The sequence below is a fragment of the Protopterus annectens genome, chromosome 5.part0, assembly GCF_019279795.1.
Source record: "Protopterus annectens isolate FY-2018-M chromosome 5.part0, PAN1.0, whole genome shotgun sequence".
NCBI lineage: Eukaryota > Metazoa > Chordata > Ceratodontiformes > Protopteridae > Protopterus > Protopterus annectens.
The window spans coordinates 245737849-245753425 of NC_056735.1; positions in this window are offsets into that span (position 1 = coordinate 245737849).

Here is a 15577-nt window from a genome sequence, read left to right on the forward strand (position 1 = left end):
TGAAAACAACAAACTTGGTGGATCCAAAGTCTGCAAGTTCCCTATGTCTTTATTTATGAGTTCCATTATGATCCTCGCCATGGCTTTGCAGATAAGGCTTGTCAAGCTAATGGGACCACAGTCGCCCCACTCCTTTGGCACGTATCCTGAGGTGAGGCTAAGATTAAACAGCTGTCCTAACTGCGGGTTTAATTCCTCATTGAGTTAGTGGAGCACACAGCCGGGGACACCATCCGGTCCCATGGATGCTGTGTTTTTTGCTTTGGAGAGAGCAGTTATCACCTGGGCGTTTGAGATGTTTGGGGGGCTACAATCCTCTGGTATAGATAACTCTCCTTTTGGGGGAGAAGTTTGCACTGAACCTTTCAGCCAGTATGTTGGCAATGTGTGTAGGTTCAGTAATCTTCACATCATTTTGAACTAATTCTGAGCATATCTTGGAGTTTCCTCCTAGGTTTCTAACATAGCTAAAGAAGGCCTTATGATTGTCTTTTGAGTCCTTTTTTCTCTCAAAATTTGCCTTGGATGATTTTATGAGAGCTCTTAGTTTTTTACTTATAATGATCAAAGGTGTCTTACCTTTCAAGGATTTTGCTCTATCTTGTAGTAGCTTCCTCCTTTTGTTGTAGAGCTTGTTTATGGCTGGGGTCCACCAGACTGGATGCTTGCCTTTGGTACAAAGAGTCTTAGTTTTGTTTGGGATTGCCTGATCCATGCAGTCCTCTAGGTGCTGGTAGAAGGCATTTTCTAAGTGATTCAGCGGTTTGAGTAATGTTTACCACTGGCTCAGGGGCCTTAAAGGAGACCACACTAGTTTTTAGAAGTGTGAAGTCAGCTTTTGAGAAGTTTTTCACTGTGGTCTTTTTTATTTCAGGTGGGGGCAGGATGAGGACCTCCAGCGAGATTAGTTTATGATCTGATCTCACCAGTGAGGTATAGTGTTGAACATTGTGATCCTGATGATGAGATCAAGTATGTTTTCTCCTCTTGTGGGGATGGTGACTAGTTGTTCCATGACATTTGAGTTTATGAACTCCAGGAAACTTTGGGCTAGAGTGTTTGGGCTTGAGTAGTGTTCCCAGTCTATATTAGGGTAGTTGAAGTCACCTAGTATGATGGTGTTTGCAAATACATTTATCCCCTCCATTGTTTTCAGGAAGGCCATGTGAGGTTCCTGAGTTTGAGAGGGTGGCCTGTAACATGCTACAAATTGCAGAGCAGTCTTGCCTATGGTTAATTGCACCTGGATGGTCTCCGATGCATCGTCCTTGAGTGTGGGTGTCCTTTATGAATATGGACAGAACACATGATATGAGGTGAAACCTGATAGTGCTGGGGTGCTCTCAGGAGCCTTGAACCAGGTTTCTGTCACAGCACAGACATCGATGTTCTCCATACTGAGAAGGGCCTGCATCTTGAGATTGAGACTTCTGGCATTGAGCAGCATTACCCTTAGTTTTTTTTTTTTGTGTTCTAGGGTGGTAGGTTTAGAATTTGAGCCTTGCCTAAAAAGGCACTATGGGGTGGCGCCTTTGCCAATATCCGAAGCCTAGGGTGACAGGTGTGGCTTGTCCAGCATGTCATCCCAGGCAGACAGACATTGGATCCCTTTGAATGACACCAGAATTTAAGCCAATTATTAAAGCTGATCATCTTATCACTGTATTGTGGCATCATTCTAGGTGAAGGTAGGATACTGCTCAAGATCAGGGTCATACCTGCCTGGGCTACATAATCAGAGAGCTCCTCAATGTCTCTTTTCATGTAGTCCAGGTCGTTGACACCAGCGTGGAATGACTGAATGGTCATACTTGTACCTGCTGTTGAGAGACCTGAGTGCTTGTGTTATGTGGCAGCCCTTCTCCTTACTCAGTCTGGAGTCACCTATGACAAGTATGTTTGGTGTTGTATTTGACCTTAAGGGCAGTGACTGCTTTGCACACTGATTTTGTTGTTTATGTGTTGTTTGTGTGGTGTATTGAGTTTGCAGTTGCTTGGGTGTCTGCTTTGGAGGCCTCTGCTGTTTAGGGTAATTTTACTCAGAGCATGTGTTTGATTCAGTGGTGTGGTTGAGTTATGTGAGACTGTGTTTGTTGTGGTGTGTGTCTCTCCTCCTCCTCCTGCTGCTGGGTCTTGCCAGTGAGAGAGCTGAGCCTCAGTCTCCTAAATAGCTGCATCTCTCACAAGTTAGTGTGTTTTAGTGAGGAGAGGAGGGGAGGAGGAGGTTCCGTACATGAGGCAATTGTAACATTGTCTCAGAATTCCCAGATTCACATGCCTTCCTCCTGCCCTGAGGAGCCATATACTGGGAAAAAACGAGTTATATTGGCTAGGCTTGTAAAGGCTCTTGATCTGCTAGCCTAGTAATCGCCTATGAATCTATGAACCTATGCATTGTATTTTAAATTACCTGGCAAATGATAATACATTTCAGCTTTTGGTAGCAGATGAAGGTGGTGCACTGGCACTTTTAGATAATGATTGCTATAATAAAATGTTGACTTTGTTATGAAATAAAACAGGCTATAAATGGGTAATGATGAATGAGGTGCAACATAGCTATATAACATAACTTTATTGGAAATAAAATTTCACTGAAGGGTTAATATTTGCCAGTATGGGGATTTTTTCATTCTGTTTTACTCTAAAGCAATTTTCATTTCTGTGGTTCCAAATTTCATAGGAATTTAGAGGACCTGCAGCACAACCTATATTGTTTAGTGCATGGGTGAAAACAGAGCTGTTTCTGATTCATATAGAAAAAGTGATTGAACAAGTAGCTGCCATGAGCCCTTCAAATGTAACAGATTCTGCAGATCTGTTAAACTAATCAATATGCATTTGGTTATTTGCGTCTATCCTGAGTTACTGTATTTTAAAATTGAGGGCACAGCTTAGATAGTGATGACCCAGTAGTTATTTATTTATTTATTTAGATGTATTGATATATTTTGTATTATATTGTTGTATATATGGATGGATATGTGTGTATATATATATATATATATATATATATATATATATATATATATATATATATTTTTTTTTTTTTTTTTTTTGGAGGGTTTGTTGGTTATATGAGGCATAGCTTATGAAATATGTTTTATTTTTTATTTTTTAATCTTTTTGCTGCATGAGTTTTTATGTAATTAATGGATGTAGGAAATGATGTCATTACTTGTTTCCTATTTAAGCATGAATTCTTTGTACTTGTTTGTCTGAAGAAGTTTACGTATATTCAGTAAACGAAAGCGCTTACGCTATTTGTTTTATTTTGCTTCCAGTGTGGTTCTTTCTCCTTTATCGTTTTTCAGTTACTGTATTATGTTATTGCTAAAGATATTGGTGTAAAATAAATAGCTAAAATGTTGTCAGGTAGTGAAAGGTATCCCTTTTCCGAGGTTAAAGTTATGCTTGAAATGCTGGATGTTGTATTAACACTATAGTAATACTTATAGATACAGTTATTTCAGGCAAAAGGAAGGAATCATCATGGACACTGCCATGGCAGCTCCCAGTAGCTCTATTTTGGTTACTATATGTTGGGAGCAGATGCATGTGTACAGTCCAGATGCCGGGATAACATAAATATGTTCAAATGCTATAGTGATGAAATGTTTTTTTTCTTTTTTTTAATTTGGAGTAATGATGTCATCACCCTAGAATCTTTTTATAGTATAAATATATGGTAATAAACTTTTTTTGAGATTTATTTCTACATGTGATAAACAAGAAATTAATGTTTTTAGAGCTTGCAATATATAAAACAGAGGGCAAAGCTGGACACTAAGATAAATAAGGATGGTATGAACACCAGTTATCTGAAAAATTCTAGTATGCACCCTTTATGGTTAAAAATAACGTCATCAAAGGGCAATACATTAAGATAAGTAGATGTACTGTAGAACAAGATATTGATAAGAATACGAACAAGTTATTACATAGGAGATTCACAAATAGTAGATATTGTAACAGGAGGAAAATTGAAGATATATTACTGAGTTTGTGTTTAACATACACACCTCATCTAATGTATCTGTCACAATGTTCATAGGTTCATAGGAGATTACAAGTTTGATGGCTCAAGAGCTCTTACAAGCCTTGGCAGTTTTATCCAGAATTTATTCAAATATTTTTCCCTAGAGGAAAGATTAAAAAAGGTCATCAAGTGGGGTTTTGACAATTTTTACAGAATGTCTCTGTCCATAAGGGACATGGGTGCTACCCCAGGAGTGAATTTGCAATTTCTCATAAATGTATTCAAACTGTGCTTGAAGATGGTCAGAGAAGGGCTCTGCTTCACATGAATAGGAAGCCTATTCCAGAGAAAGGGCAATCATTGTTCTCAAATTCTTACCACAAAAAAATCTGAACAAAGCCAAAATGATGGGGGAACAAAGCCCCCAAAATAGGGACAAAGTTTAAATATTGCTTTTATAAACTTAGAAAGTTTCTAAAATAAAAGGTCTTATGTAACCATATATTTTTCTGAAGGATATGAAGTCTGAAACTCAAATACCTGTTATTATTTTGTGAATTCAGTCCTCACTGATTTGCCACAAAAGTCTAAAAAAACCCACAAATTTTGTGAGGAACAGCCCAAAAATATGAGACAAAAATCTGGACATTCTGCAAAAATATGGACAGCTGAGAGGTGTGGGCAATCTTTGGGATACATATTAGTCTCTCTAGCATGATCTATTTATGTCAGATACCAGTTTCAAATCTTTGGAAAGGGCAACCCTTGTGCAGTTAGTTTTGTGAATATGTAACATTTCTGTCAGAGCAGGGTCAGAGACTGCCTTGTAGATCAGGCACAGACCATCCCTCAGTAATCGGTAGGAAACTGATTACAGTGGTGGGGCTTTTATTCAGTCCATATATGACATGTTGGTTATACCTTGTATTCGTTTGGTGAGAAACCTCTGAGGATACTACAACTGTTGCAGGTGCCTGGGAAAGTACATGCCAAAGGGAGCATTGTACTCGATTACTGGTCTGATGCTTTCTTCTTTTGGCTTTTCATGGTTAGGGGTCACCACAGCAGAACAACGGTCTGCAGAACAATTGGCAGTGGAGTTTTTACAGTGTCAGGTTGCCAACCTGGCACCCAGCCTTCCACAGAGGGTACACACTCACACCTAGGGCCATTTTAGAGTGTCCAATCCACCTACAGCATGTCTTTGTGATGTGGGAGGTAACCTACATGACTGCAGCAAGGACATGCAGACTCCTCACAGATGGCACCCCAGCTGAGAATTGAACCAGAGAACCTCTTGCTGTGAGGCAGAAATGCTAACTGCTGCACCACCACGGCCACCCTAATTATTGGTCTGATGACCAATGAAACATGTAATTTACCCATCTTGCTTACTCAATGGCTAAATTTCTGTATACATAAGACTACAAGGCAATTGCAGAAATTTATTAACAATCAGGTTATGGAATATGAACAACACATTAACCAGGCACTATAATAATCATGTAAGTTTAGACAGCCTTTGCTTTCACTGACTGATTTTGAACTATTTCTTTATATTAGCTGCTTTGTTGTTGTTTTATACTTAAGGACAGCATTTGCATGGATTGGCATTTGTTGTAGAATGGCTCCAGAGAGTTAAACATTCAACCTCTGCTCCTCTGATCATACCAAACCATCTGAGAGAACTACAAATGCTAAGTTTCAGTTTTACTAGTGCATTTGTTTCACTTGACTGTATTTCACACCAACTGCTGCCTTTCCATATTTAAAGAAAAGATCTGTCATGCTGTTTTTTCTGTTGCTAAATTTAATTTAGGAAAAACTGTGCTGTGTTTTACTCTGTTGCCTATTTAATTTAAGAAAAAGGATTCTGCTTTTATTCTGTTTTTGCACTTTTGTTGGCTGTAGTATACATTGGATTCAGACTGTCTGAATCCAGTTCAGTTTGGGGACTGAGCACTAAAATTCAGGACATCCTTTGGAGACCCCCCCATACCCTTATGGCAGGAGCATACAGTAGGAATATCTAATTGAAGGTTACTGGTTCAGGGCTCAGTTTGAGCTATTTAATTGCTGCAAGGCTCAGTATGAGCCTTTTCACTGGTTTCTTTGTAGTAGCTGCTTTCTGCAAAGGTGTTTGCCATTAGCAGTTATACATAAACTTCTTACCTGTTAATTTTTTCCCATAGTACACTGCTTGTTCTCCATCAGGGTTTTGCATGATTGCTGCTTCACAGTCAAGTGGAACTTTCAACATAACTTCTGAGGTACCAACACAGGTTTCAACCACCAAACTTGCGATATTTGTACCTCTTCTTCTACCCATCTTCTTTACGTGGTTTCACCATTTCTGATCACATTAATTTACCTGACATTATGGATGGACAATTCTCAACAGTTTCTCCAGCCAGTCTGGTTGACATGGGCATCCTGATGCAATGTACCAATTACCACATGTACACTAACAACCCACTTCTTCTGCTTCACACAAATTCAACATGTGAGAGATGCATCTATATTAAGAACCTAGAATCCAGGCTCTCTTGCTAACCAGTTAGTACATCTGACACTAAGCAGGTTGCCAGTACGCACATCTCATTGTCAGCACCAACCAAACCCACAACGCATAATCCTACATATGCAGAGGTCCTTACCAGTAGCTTACCAAAACATTAGAGACATGCCAAACACAAGCACACTTCACATAATCACATAATACATCCCGTGCAGAACACAGGACACATAATATCTCACAAACCAGCACCTCACTGCACAAGCCCTAAGGCAAAACACAAAACATAACATCTTAGTAATAGGTGACTCCATTGTGAGACATACAGAAGTCCCTCTCACCAAGCTGGATAAGGAAAAGGTCATGGTCAGCTGTCTGTCAGGTGCCAGGATCTGCTACATCACACACTCACTCAAGTCTCTCAACAACAGATAATGTTATGATTCCATCATAGTCCATGTTGATGCAAATGACTTGAGCTGTACCGCACTGGAGTATATGAAGAGAGACATGACTGAACTCACTGATTATTACCTTCCCCTAGGATGATGCCACAATATAAACACAAAATGATTGAGTTCTACAATTGGCTTAGTTTCTGATGTTATTCTAAGGGGTCCAGTATCTGTCAGCCTGGGATGACATGGTCAACAGACCTTGATGCTTTGCCAGAGATGGTCTTCATCTGTCACCCCTGGAATTTTGGTTACTGGCTAAGGCCCTTGCCACCCCCATAGTGGCTTTTTTAGGTAATGTCACAAGAACAAAATTCTCAGTGTAAAAATACCCCCTAAAACTAACTTCAAGGTTATACTACTAAACGCTAGGAGTCTAAACCTGAAACTACTCACTAGAAACAATCCTTACCTTGGAAGATGCTCACGTTTTTGCAGTCACAGATGCCTGGTTTAAGGCTGCGGAGAGCACCCCAGCCATATCGGGTTACATTTCCTTCCACACATTCAGACCACATCAGACCACAGACTGAAGGGTTGAAAACTAAAGGATGTGGAGTATCAATATTCATTAAAGATAAATACAGCTCTAGATTGGTCAAACAGCATGATTCCTTTGAATTACTTCAGGTGCAATTGACTGTTAGTAAGACCTCTCTTGAATTCATTGCGAGCTATAGAACCCCTTCCATGAATCTGGACATCCACTCAGCCTACCTGGATCTACTTGAGTCAATCAAGATACAACCGAACACCCTGGTCTTGGGTGACTTTAGTCACCCATCCATTGACTGGGTAAATTATACATGTTTTAACTCACTTGCCCAAAGGTTCTTGGACTTCGTAAACTCCAGTGTCCAGGATCAGCTGGTTGACACCCCACAAGGGGCTCAAACATCCTGGATCTGGTACTTGCCAAAATAGGGGATAGCTGCAACACCCCAAGTGTGCAGTTCTCCATGGTGATATCTGACCACAAATCAGTCTTGCTAGAAGTAACTATAACACCATACCCTACAGCAACAACTAGACTAAAAAACTTCTTCAAGGCCAATTACAACCTCTTATGAGATGGCATAAATAGCTTCATAGCCCATCCCCCCACTGATGGAATGGACACCTATGCCAGGATATACACCAATGTTTTATCTGAACATCTCTACAATTGTATTGACTCTGGTGGACCAAAGCAAGATCTTCAAGGAAGAACAAACCTGCCTGGTGGACATCTGCCATCAACAGGCTGTACAATAAGAGAAATAAATTGCTGTCTAAGAGAAGAAAGGAATGGTCCCAAAACTGGAAACACTCCCTCCTCAAATTAAACAAGCAAATAAGACTTCCTGTGAAGTCCACCAAATCTAACTACAAATCCAAATTAGCTTCCCTAGTTAAGTACAACCATAAGGCAGTCTTTACTTACATCCATGACCTTAAGCGAAAGGCCCAGATTTGTGCAAATCTTGTAGATAATGTTACTACATATACAGAACCCGTGGATATAGTAAACCTGTTGGCTGACAGGTTCAGTAAACGCTTCACTCCCCTGTCACCAGCAATCATATCCCAAAGCATCCCTACCACCTGTCCCCCTCCTAGTATCTCTAATGAGCAGGTCTTAAACACCCTCTTCAGGGCCACAAATACAGCTTCTGTGGGACCAGATAACATCCCAGGCTGTGTTCTACATGGGTTAAAACAGAAATTAACAATACCACCGGATACTCTTTTCAATCACTGCCTAAGCACTGGCTTCATCCTGGTGGAATGGAAAACAGCTACCTTCATCCCCTTACACAAAGTAGGTGCATCCACTGACCCCAGGAACTATATAACCATTAGCCTGACGAGCCTTTTCTGTAAGTCCATGGAGTGGATCATCATGGACCTTATCAACAAAGATACAGGAAATCTCCAAATGCTCGACCCCACCCAGTTTGGCTTTGTCAAGGGGAGATCATGCCTGTTAAACTTGGTGGACTTGTTTGAGAAAGTCACCAAAGCCTTAGATGAGGGCCAATCTGTGCATATGGCCTAACTAGACTTAGCCACTGCCTTTGACACAGTCCCCGACTCAGGCATTATTGATAAACTCACCCAGCTGGGTGTCAACCCATATATTGTCAGGGGGATTGCAAACTGGATCACTGATAGAACTCATACGGTCAAAATAAGGGACTCTAACTCCCCCAGCCAACCTGTAGCCAGTAGTGTTCCACAGTGATTGGTTCTGGGACCCCTACTGTTCAGAATCTACTTCTCCAAAGTACAGGCAAAAGCTGAAAGTCTGTGGCTGATAAAGTTTGATGATGACTGCAAACTAGAAGTGGTCATTTACATCACTAAAGATGTCAACATCCTGCAAGACGGACTTACACAGACTAATGCTTGGTGCCAAAGTCATGGTCTTAAACTTAATGCAAGAAATATGTTATCATTCCCTTCAGCAATGGTACTGTTCCTGATAACTGCCACATCAATGGCAATACACTAAGCATGCATTCAGTAGTGAAAGATCTGGGCACACTGGTTTACAGCAACCTTGCCTTTGACCACCATGTCTCCATAGTGGTAAGAAGGGCATTTCATACTGCTTATCTCATAAGTAAGGGCATTGCCTCCTGAAAATAGGAGGTAATAACCTCCCTGTACTCTTCCTTCATCAGACCAATAACAAATTACAATGGCCTCTTTGGTATGTATCTTTCCAGGCACCTGCAGCAACTGGAGACCACAAAGGTTCCTTACTAAGAAAATTCAGGGTCTTCAACATCTGTCATATGTGGACAGACTGAAATCACTGTTGCTTTACTATGTGTTGTACAGACTGCTCAGAGGCAGCCTGTGCCTTGCATATAGGGCAATCCTTGACCCTGCTTTAACGGAAATGCTGCACATCCGCAAGTCGAATGGCACATGGGTCACTCGCTCAAAGGACCTTAACCTGGTATGTGACATCAACAGAATGTGCTGGAGGGACAGATTTGTCTTACAGAGGTTACCTCACCTTTGGAACAAACTTCCAGCTCATGCTAATTCAAAGCCCCTTGTTGACCTTATTTAAGCGTAATTTGGAAGATTGGATTGCAAACCAGAAATTCACCCCAGGGGTTACACCTATGTCCCTCCTGGATAGGGACATTAGGTGCTGATTTTAGTGTCTGCGCAAAACAGACACTGTAGGGAACTAGGGTTGAACCTGGTTACACTTGTAAGGGCCATAGGGCCATTAGCCTAGTAACCTCCTATGGTCCTATGAACTATGAAATCCTAGGGATAGACGTACAGAGCATTGCTTAGATCTTAAGGAATATCAATGGCAGATTAGCATTGAATAATATGGCTTTATGGCCATAAATGAAATAAAAAAAACTATTTTTATCAAAAGAAAAGTAATCCATCAGGCTATGTATTGCTTATTAAAAGGTTTTCATATAAATTCATTTTTAAACTAGTCATGGATTTGCCTTTTTATTGCTTTAATTTCAGTCATTTGTGTTACTGAATGTATTATTTAAACGTGTTTATGTAAGTCCTTCTCACAATCTGAAGAAGTCCAGAAAGATAAAATTTCTTACTGTGAGAATTTTTCTCATTTCAATAAATTATTAATGCTCTTTAATTGTTGGTGGAATTGTTGTTTGTTTATTAACAGTGGATGAGTTACCTGAGTTTTTTTTTTTTTTATTAGGAAATGTTTTCATTAAGACAGAGTTCAGTCAACTTCTAAATCTGGTAAACTATCTGATGAAGTAAGTTTCATTTTCCAGAATTATTTTAACAGTCGAAGAAGTCAGTATGTCTGTATCTTTCATAAGTGATACCTACTTCAATACTTTATTGATAATGGCTTGGAGGCTTACTACTCCTGATTTATTCATAATATTGACAAAGAAACGGTAACCCATGAACAACTATATTACAGGCTAACAAGCCAAGCAACACTTTGAGCAGTAAAAGACCCATTTATGTTTTGTCTAATGCAGATAAATTGTGGATAAGCAAGTGTCCTCCTCCCCTTCTGTCTCTCACTCTCTCTTTCTTCTTTTTTTCACTTTTCTTTTGCAGAAAATATAATTTTAAATCTTATTTAAGAACATGCTTTACAGATGTGGATAATTTTAAATTATACATTCAAACCATGATCATTGATACAGCCGTTGATGTAATCCTCTTGCCTGGTCTGTTCTTATGTGGAAAATCACAAAAGATGATGCATTATCATTTTCATGTGCATATTGTTGAATATTCTGAATGTCATTTCACTCTCAGAAGTACTTCTGGGTTAAACATGTTTGCTTTCCATGGATAACCCCAGAATTTAAGGTTGGTAAGATCACCAGAGAAAGAAATCTGGAAGCACTACATAGACGGTACATTTAAACACTGTTTCTTCTCCAACTACTCACAGTCAAGTCTGAAATTCCTGCACATATGTAAGAGCAAGTGTCCAACATGTTATACCTGCAAAATGTAGAACACAGTTTAGTCTTCATTATTGCTGCAACCTCTATAAAAGTAACAACATTCAACTTTACATTACCATGAAATAAAATGCTAGTAAATCATTTAAGGTATGTATAAACCTAGTGTATTTAGCCTACTACCTTTTATTAAACCCTGTCTTAAAAAGTTCAGTATGGGCCCTTTCATTTACTATATTTGCTAAAATATATTTATTTGCCTTCTCAATCATTGAAGGTTTTGCCCTTCTACCTGCAATTAGCTTTAAAACTTTTTGTTATATTAGCCTGGTAAACCACAAGAGATATATATATCAGCTCTACAGCTTCTTTTAATCTGTTGCAAGTTTAGTCATTTTTATGATGAACATGATTCACAAGATATTCCAGATAACAAATATCACATTGTAATTGAAAATGGGCCTTTAACTGCCAGTGGTCCAATTACTTGCTTAGAAATAAATACACACAAAACAAGTAAATAAATTAATAAATATCAGATGAACAATTGAATCAATAAATAAATAAGTACATTTCAGCAGGTCTTTAGTAAAATCATAATTTCAGAATCACCATAATTCTACCCAACTCCAAGCCATTCTAGCCTCACTCCAGAATGCAGTATTCCATTGCCCTGATTAAAAGACTATCAAAACAGAGAACACAAGAGTCTCATAAAGATGCACATTAAAACTGCAGCTTCTGTTGTTTAGGTACAATCTTAACTTGAACCATTTTGCTTAAATTTGTTTGGGTTATTCTGACTGTATATAGCATCATGTAGTTGAACTCTCACTGCTTGCATCAGTGTTTTAGCTACTCATTTTGAGCACTAGAGCTTCAGAAAACAGCCTGAAGAAAATGTATAAAACTTCTTACCAAACAAGTCTCCATTTAATGAAACTGTTCTCCAAAGCATGATGATATTTGAAACAGATTAAGTCAAATATTTTGTTTTCCTCTGCTCACTGTCTTCAAAATCCAGTCTGGCTACAACTGACTTCATTTTAATCAATAAAGACATTTCAGAAAGGATTACCCTCAAGCAACAATACAGTAAACCAGGAACTTGAATCCATTTTCATTTAAAGTTAGCAGCAGAATAGCTGCCCCTTGTACTGTACATCAGGAACACTCACTGTAAACACCATACTTTTCATTTCATCATAGCACTATCTGCAGCCTCATATCTAGAGAACCCGTACAAGATGTAGTCTAAACAGAGCACGCCATGCAGATATTGTGGTCTTTGTACTACTGACCTGCCAGATAAAAGTTGTATTGTCTCCAGAATTTCATTCCTTTAACTTTTTTCCCCACACAGATTAGCTACTTCCAAATCAAGTTCCATCAGCACTACAACTATGGCTTGCAACATTTATTTATTTACTCTTTTTATTTCTCCTTTGTTGACTAGGTTACTCCCACTAGGCTAGTGGTCTCTTTTCAGGGGTGACCAAATATTCTATTTCTATCACTGCCTTGGGATCTAAATTGATATTTCACATCCCAGATGACTGTCTAAATGAGTCAGACCTTCATATTTTCTCTTTTGTTTGCTTCAGAATATCCTTCCCTTGACATGTCTTAGAACTCACCATACCAAAAAGGCTTGCCCAGTCTTTATTTTTACCATTAAGCAGTTACTTTTTCCTATGCAGTAGGGCAAAGATAATCCTTTAATTTGTTTATTATTTTTTTGAATACTAGCTTTAGTTTATCAGGATGAATGCAGAGCGATAGTCTATATCACCATGTAATGACTGTAATGCAATGAAATCCTGGGAAGTACAGTAGTCCACTATAGGTAGGAAAATAATGGGAAAAGTAACAGGGATTGTTGTCTTGTGAGGACAATGCGAAATAAGGGGTGCAGCATTAATGTGAAGGTTCAGTAGTCAAACAAAAGATCAAAGCAGTAGGGTAAACATAACTTTGTTTTTGAAATCTTAAAGTATACCTTCTTTCATGATACAATATCCTGTTTAATCAAAATAAGAGCCTAGTTCTTCCATGTGAATGTTGGTCGTTAATGTCTTTGGCTGTGAAGGTTCTTCATATGCCAACTACCTTCAAGCAACAGCATAGTAAAACAGGAACTCTAATCCATTTGTATTTAAAGTTCATAACAGCAGAATACCTGGGATTTGTACCTTGCTAAACATATTTACTGTTCCTTGCCCAGTACTTTTTCATTTATTGAATCTTACTCCTTCTCAAGTCTGCATTGCTAATTCTAAGCTTAATGCCAGGGTCTGTAATTTTACTTGAAAAAACAAAAACTAAACTGAGACTTAAAATAACATTTTTAGATTCTTCATGTTAGCAAATCCTTTCATCATCTTTTTATATGGAAGACATGTGTCATATTTTATTGGAGAAGAAAGATCCAAACAAACATTCATTGTGTGACAGCTGCAATGGTGAAATTGATTGTTCAATAGAAAAATCAGTTTCCAGCTGGCTACATTGCATAGACAGAAAAGAATATATACTGCAGCCAAACATATATAAAGAACAGGACTTTCCCATGACGGAAATTCCATAAAATTGGCAAAGCAATATATGAAATGCAAGAAAGATTCTGAATGAGATGAGAGTTTGGTTACAAAACAAAGGTCTGTTGAAGCAGTGTGATATTAAAACTGTTTTCTAAGAATGTTTACATGTATCAGACTTAAAGAATGAATAAATAAATAAATGAGTATCGAAACGTGAGCATTGGTATCAGTGAATTATCTCAGACTTAGTCTATATGTTAAGACTTTTCTCCATATGGAATAAATATTTTAACATGGGATTGTTTTCATAGAGTTCTTTTCTAAATTACAAAATGTAACACTAAATTATAATTTTATTTCAAACATTCAGTAAGTGGACAAACCTCATATAACATCTTATTTAATTTCATTTGTTTACTTTCATCTAGCATTTAAGGCACCTGAATGTAATGGTTTTAGTTTGATGTTCACACATTATGTAAATCAAACCTGAAACCTACTTGTATCATAAAGGGAAGGCATAATCTTCTTATTTCAGCTTTTCCTGGTGAGGGGTTGCCACAGCGGATCACCTGTCCACTCATGATTGGCAGTGGAGTTTTACGGTGTTGAGTTGCCAGCCTGGCACCCAACCTTCCACAGAAGGCACACAAATGCACACACTCACACCTAGGGCCAATTTGGAGTGTCCAGTCCACCTATAGCATGTCTTTGAGATGTGGGAGGAAACCGGAGCACCTGGAGGAAACCCACACGACCACAGGGAGGACATGCAGACTCTGCACAGAAGGCACCCCAGCCGAAGATCAAACCAGAAAACCTCTTGCTGTGTGGCAGCAATGCTAACTGCTGCAGCACCGTGACCGCCCATAAAGGTAAGGTATAATAAAGTGCCAAAATAACTGTCAAAATAATGTAACACCCAATGATATGTGAAAGTAAATGCAGAAGCATACTGGTAAAAGGACTGAAGCCAGGGGTACACTGATAATGACAGGTCTTTTTGGAGGAGGTAGAACTGCCCACCCTCATTTCCCATGTTCTATTTCTGAACCAGTTTGCTAGCCAACAAGTTGCATAAGGATTTACATTTAGCTAGGAGTGTTTATTCACAAAGTGTGAGTGTAGGATGGTGTTGAATGCCTTGGCAAGGTCTAGATATGGGGTATACACTGATATACGCCTATCCATTGCCTTTATAACTTTTTCAAAGAAAGCAGCCAGGTTGAGTAGGCAGGATCTGCCCTTGATGAACCCAAGTTTTTTGGGGTCAAGAATTTGTAGGTTTCCTATATCACTATCATTTAGTTTCATAATGATCCTTTCTATAGCATTACAAATAAGTACAGTCAGGTTTTTGGGTCTATAATTACATGAATCCTTGTGCAAGGGGATAACTTTTGATGTCTTATTTTCAATGGCGCAAAGCCAGTTTGAAAGCTGATATTAAATCATCTCTGTAGCCCATCTGAAAAGTCCTGTTTCAGTACAGTACAATAATCATTGTCCTTTATCTGTATGCCCCTATGTGCAACTCCTTTCTTTCACTAGATGATTTACACTAGGTCACCAAAGTTATTAGATTGATCAGCTCTGTTTTTTTTTCCTTTTATCTGCCTTAGGCCTTGAAGTTATGTATAGAATATGTTAAGCGGTTAACAAGT